Source organism: Schistocerca americana, chromosome 7 (genome assembly GCF_021461395.2).
Source record: "Schistocerca americana isolate TAMUIC-IGC-003095 chromosome 7, iqSchAmer2.1, whole genome shotgun sequence".
NCBI lineage: Eukaryota > Metazoa > Arthropoda > Insecta > Orthoptera > Acrididae > Schistocerca > Schistocerca americana.
In genome coordinates, this window is record NC_060125.1 from 409,359,134 (window position 1) to 409,366,045 (window position 6,912).

The window sequence follows — 6,912 nt, forward strand, 5'->3', positions numbered from 1 at the left end:
ATATACATACAAGTGGCTCTCTTTTCTCCAAAGGTCTCTTTAATTTTCCTGTAGGCTGTATCTATCTTATCCCTAGTGATATGCGCCTCTACATCCTTACATTTGTCCTCTAGCCATCCCTGCTTAGCCATTTTGCACTTCCTGTCGATCTCATTTTTGAGACGTTTGTATTCCTTTTTGCCTGCTTCATTTACTGCAGGTTTGTATTTTCTCCTTTCATCAATTAAATTCAGTATCTCTTCTGTTACCCAAGGATTTCTACTAGCCCTCGTCTTTTTACCTACTTGATCCTCTGCTGCTTTCACTATTTCATTCCTCAAAGCTACCCATTCTTCTTCTACTGTATTTCTTTCCCCCATTCCTGTCAATTGTTCCCTTAAGCTGTCCCTGAAACTCTGTACAACCTCTGGTTTAGTCAGTTTATCCAGGTCCCATCTCCTTAAATTCCCACCTTTTTGCAATTTCTTCAGTTTTAATCTACAGTTCATAACCATTCTTAAGCTGTCCCTGAAACTCTGTACAACCTCTGGTTTAGTCAGTTTATCCAGGTCCCATCTCCTTAAATTCCCACCTTTTTGCAATTTCTTCAGTTTTAGTCTACAGTTCATAACCATTAGATTGTGGTTAGAGTCCACATCTGTCCCTGGCAATGTCTTACAATTTAAAGCCTGGTTCCTAAATCTCTGTCTTAGCATTTTGTAATCTATCTGAAACCTTCTAATATCTACAGGGTTCTTCCATGTATACAACCTTCTTTCATGATTCTTGAACCAAGTGTTAGCTTTGATTAAGTTATGCTTTGTGCAAAATTCTATCAGACGGCTTCCTCTTTCATTTCTTAGCCCCAATCCATATTCATCTACTATGTTTCCTTCTCTCCCTTTTCCTACTGTCGAATTCCAGTCACCCATGACTATTAGAATTTCGTCACCCTTCACTACCTGAATAATTTCTTTTATCTCATCACACATTTCTTCAATTTCTTCATCATCTGCAGAGCTAGTTGGCATATAAACTTGTACTACTGTAGTAGGCATGGGCTTTGTGTCTATCTTGGCCACTATAACACGTTCACTATGCTGTTTGTAGTAGCTTACCCGCACTCCTATTTTTTTATTCATTATTAAACCTACTCCTGCATTACCTCTATTTGATTTTGTATTTATAACCCTGTATTCACCTGACCAGAAGTCTTGTACCTCCTGCCACCGAACTTCACTAATTCCCACTATATCGAACCTTAACCTATCCATTTCCCATTTTAAATTTTCTAACCTACCTGCCCAATTAAGGGATCTAACATCCACGCTCCGATCCGTAGAATGCCAGTTTTCTTTCTCCTGATAATAATGTCCTCTTGAGTAGTCCCCGCCCAGAGATCCAAATGGGGGACTATTTTACCTCTGGAATATTTTACTCAAGAGGACGCCATCATCATTTAACCATACAGTAAAGCTGCATGCCCTCGGGAAAAATTATGGCTGTAGTTTCCCCTTGCTTTCAGCCATTCGCAGTACCACAAAAGCAAGGCCGTTTTGGTTAGTGTTACAAGGCCAGATCAGTCAATCATCCAGACTGTTGCCCCTGCAACTACTGAAAAGGCTGCTACCCCTCTTCAGGAACCACACGTTTGTCTGGCCTCTCAACAGATACCCCTCCGTTGTGGTTGCACCTACGGTACGGCTATCTGTATCATTGAGGCGCGCAAGCCTCCCCACCAACGGCAAGGTCCATGGTTCATGGTTACATATCTATAAAAGAGAAGAAGGCAGATTGACAGTAGAAGAATAAATGAGATGAAGAAAGCATGCAGTGTGAAAAACAAAATTTTTGAAATAATACTGCATGAGCATTAAAGCCCTGGATTCAAAACACCCACACAACAAGTAGAGCCTGTCATCCTCTGAGGATATGTTCATTAATGTTCCTCATCAGGAACTTCCCGTATCCCATCTGTTTCAACAGCAAACCCCAGATTTACCACTACTCTGTTCAACACCTTCACCACATTTTGTTTTAAGAACACTTGTGCTTCCTTTTAATTGACCTGTTTTTGTAAATCTGCACCAAAACATGTTACTAGCAACACAAACATCACACAGATGTTTCCACATTCCAGCTCGTAAGTTTGACAAATCATTACTGAAGCCAAAATTCTCATAAAATGCTACTACAGCCAACGTCTCATTATTGTAAATTTTAGTCAACATAAAACTATAATCATCACTTGTCCTACAAACACTTTCAATATACAACTCTGCATTTATTTCACATTTACTTCCAGATATTTTTCTCATGACAGGTTTGTTAGTTTAGTTTTAAGTTTTACTATATTCCACAATAGGTACACTTATTGTTGGTGAGTTGTGTCAACACAAGTTTCCTGCACAACCCAAATACTACCATACTCTTTCCACTCTGGCCAGGTGACTCAGGGTCATTCATCCCACACTCCACATCTCATGTACCATTTCCTCCACAACAGCTTTTTCCCTCTCTCCCAGAGCAATATTCATCCCTTCACTGTTATACAACAAAAGTGTGGTAGTGAGCATGCACTTACATTTAAATTGTGCATAATGTTGAATCTGAGTGGTTTTAGGGGACAGTCTAAGGACATTGGATGTATAGTATATAATCTTTTCAAAATGCTCAGAAATGCCAAGAAAAGGTTTGTGATGTTTTCAGAGACATGCAAAAGACAGCCACAGAAGCATGCTATGTCTCAGTAAGAACAGTGCAGCACATCTGTGAGGAAGCCAATAGAAGTGTAATCAAAAATGAAGATGCTCTGGGGTCAAGCTTTTCTTCTCTAAGAGAAACCATTACATGCCAAAGACCTCTCACAGGGTTAGATGATTTCCAGGGAGATGTAATATGTCGCTCAATTCAGGAATTATATGATAATGATGAATACCTAACACTTAAAAAAATTAAATCTCTTTTAAAAGGTAAAATATACCATGCATGAGGTATTATTACTTCTGTGCACAAAATTTTAAGAAAAGTTGGCTTTAGACAGCGAAAAGCTAAATGTTGGTCTGAGATTTTTGATGGAGAAAAAAGATATTGTAGCTGCAAGAACCTCATTTTGAAGAAGAATGCATCAGATAAAGAATGAAGATTATCTTTGTCCTACTGTTTACCTCAATGAAGCTTGGATCACAGTCTCGTAAACTGACATATGGTCAAAACAGCCATGTGCCGACCACATGCCCTCCATACCTGCATCCAGTGGTACATGTAGGCTGAAGATGACACAGTGACCATTGGGCTTTCATGGCCTGTTTAGGCAGAGTTTAGTTTTTAGAAACCTGGGTCAATCAAAACCATTCTAAAAGTTTTATTTGGCAGGATTCTAAAAGAAATTGTGGTCCATGTCTGATAACTTCCCAAGCTGGATTGGCCAAATATAGTTTCATAGTATAGAGAGGGCATAATCGGTTTTCAGTATAAAAGCAGTGTTGATTATCATCTAGAGATGAATAATATAGTATTTAGGGAATGGTTTACCAATTTACTTCGAAGACTGGAAGGAGGATGTGTGTGTGTCACGGACAATGCAGGCTATTATCCCACACATAACGAAAAAATTCCTAACACAAATTCCAAGAATGCAGACATTTTAGATGCAGAAATACATGAAGTAATATGGCTTCCTTCATATCACAGTCAGTAAAATCCCACTGAACTGATAAGGACTCAAATATAGTGAGAGAGGGCAGAAAATAATTCTACATTTAAAATTAAATATGTGGAAGATTACTAGAGGACACTGTCAAACATTTGACAATAGAAGATGGGCTGAAATGCATTGCTCAAGAAGAGCGATGTAAGTTACACACACAACACAACCAAGAATGTTAGTAAACTTTATCGGCCTGTGGTTTGTATGCTAATCAACTTAACATACACTGAACACAATAAGATAAGGCACTGTATGCAAGCAGTAATAAGATGATACTGCGTGCAAGCGTAGTGCAGCAGGATTTAAATAGGCACTCGCCCGGCAGGCTCTATCAGAAGTTCACAGTACTGCTCTTTTGTGGTGCACTCTCGCAGATGACAACACACTGCCAATGCACGCCACTTTCAAATGTGCATGCATTACTTCATTCGTCTTCCCTCGGTGAACAGCTCAGATTTGTGAAATGTCCATGGTGTTTTCCTCTGCAAGGCTCTGACTATGATGATGTGTTGATATTGTGGCATATGGTTGGAAGTACATGGGGTGCAGGCAGCGTCACAGTCCACCTTCTCATGTCAACCCATACAGTAGGAAGGGGGGTCTTAGCATAAGCTCCATGTCCATATCTGGTCCAGGGGATGGCAGTGGTGGCGCCCCTGCAGTTGGTGTGGCCAAGGCAGAGGAGACAGCTCCAGTGTGAATGGTGGCTGAATTGGTAATGGTAGTGGTACTGGAGAAGCTGCACCAGGTTTATCCACCAGTGACAAGGGACCTCTCTTATGTCATGGCAAGGACTCACCCACATTAGGCAATCTGTCAAGCAACACAGACTGGAGTGGCGTCAACAATGTCCAAGCTGAGGTTGCCTAGAAATCAGCACATAGGTGCAACTAGTCATAATTATGTGCTCAGAGGCCCTCCTCTATACGGACATCACAGAGACAGTGGCCATGGTATTGGTAGATGATGGTGGGAATCCATTTTGCGCAATGACCAAACCCATGTGCCAAGACCACCACCCCAAGCCAGGAACGGGACGACGGCTGCACAGATTGGTGTCCCTGACCGGGCCGCAAGAGATGCAGGTGCAGGAGCGACCAGTGTTGATGCCCATAGAGAAATTCAGGGGGACTGTTGTCACAGAACTGGCATGAACCATTAGGCAGACAGAAATTGATCCAAGGCAATGTCGGATGGGGACCGAGTCATGTACTTTTTCATTTGCATTTTGTAAGTTATAACTAACTTTCTGGCCTCACCGTTCGATTGCAGCTGGAAGGGCAGAGCAAAAATGTGGTGAATCCTGTGGGCATTGCAGAAGGATGCAAACTCCTGCAACACAAACTGAGGGCCATTATCAGAGACCACCACTGCTGGAAGTCTTTTGATGGAAAAAATTTTCAACAGTGCTGCCACGGTGGCAGAGACTGAAGATGATGGGCAACGAACAACATATGGGAACGGGCGATAGCATGCTGTGATGTGCATTGATAATGTGCCATAACCAAACAAGTGATGTCACTGTCCAAACCAGGCCAAAAAAGATTATGGCAGGCAAATGCTTTGGAGTGCGATATCCCCCAGTGATCAGCGTGCAGAAATTGCAGAATCTCTGAGTGGAGAGTCAAGGGAACCACTACATGAGGAGCTGAATAGTCCATATCTATTGAACATCATCAATGACAGAGAAATGATGCCAAAACACATAGTAGTTACAGAGGGGGTCAGGTGCTCATGATGGATGCTCCTCAGGCCAGCCATGTTGTACTTGTAAGCAATGCATCACCTTTTTGTAAAATCGGATTGGTAGAACTAGTCTGTGTAACCTGAGTGCTAGTGATTGGGAAACAATCGACAGTTTGTTGAGCACATTCATCAACATGGAAACAGAGTAACTCCTTCTGATCAAAAACTGGGTCCGGGCCAGCCGGAAGATGGGAGAGCATATCAGCATTTGCATGTTTAGCCATGAGGTAGAAGTGAATCTCATGGCTGTACCAAGAGAGGCACAGCCCCCAATGTTACAGGTGATGTGCTGCTTTGTCTGGCAACAATGCTGAGGCGTTAAACAGCGACACTAATAGCTTATGATCCATGATGAGATGGAATTTTACACCATACAGGAAAAGGTTAAACTTCTTTAAGGCATAAACAATTGGGAGGGCTTCTTTCCCTATCTGCGAATATCGAGTCTGAGCTGAACAAAACATCTTCAATCTGTATGTAATGGGCCGCTTGGAGCCATCAGAATATTTATGAGCTAATAGTGCTCCCCAGCCCATGCTGGGATGCATCTGTTGTTAACACTAAATGTTGACCCCGTTGGTAGGTTGTGAGGCAAGGTACAGTTTGCCACATAAACTTCAGTTTGGAAAACGCCATTTCACATGCTCGCAACCAGTGGAAAGACATTCCCATATGCAGCAAGGCATATAATGGTTGTGCAACCAATGCCACCCACAGCGAAATTTGATGATAATAAACAATCTTACCTAAAAAAAAAAACATGTAGTTCCTTGACCAACGTAGCACATGGAAAAGCCACAACAGCAGAGACATTCTGATGAAGATGAAGGCCTCAGACCCAAGATAAACAATAGAAGCCTGAAAGAAGTGACACTTTTCCAAATTGCATTTTAACCTGGCGGCCCGTAACACCTAAAACAGTGTACGTAAGGTGCTGAGATTTTCAGCAGTGGAAGAGCCAGAGCTCACAATATCATCAAGATAGTTGGCACAGCCAGGCACAGGCCTCATGATTTATTCAAGAAAAAACTGAAAAATTGCCAGGGCACTGGCCACACCATACATTAACCTGAAGTACTGATACAAGCCAAGAGGCTTGTTAATGGCCAAGAGCCAGTGAGAGTCAGCATCAACGGGAAGCTGCAAATATGCATCAGAGAGGCCGATCTGGGAAAAATATTGACCGCCAGTGAGCTTTGCAAAATGTTCATCAGGACGCAGCAAGGAATATTTGTCAATGATTGACTGGTCATTGACAGAAACTTTGAAATTGTCACAGGTGCATAACCACCCCAATGGATTCTTAACAATGACTGCTGGGGTAGCCCATTCACTGTATGTAATCAGTTGGACATCCCCCAAGGCCATGAGATGATCAAGCTCTGCCCTGACTTGATGACGGAGCGCCATCAGCACTGGACGAGCCCGAAAGAAATAGGGTCTGGCCAAAGGTTTCGTGGTGATGTGGGCTTTGAAAT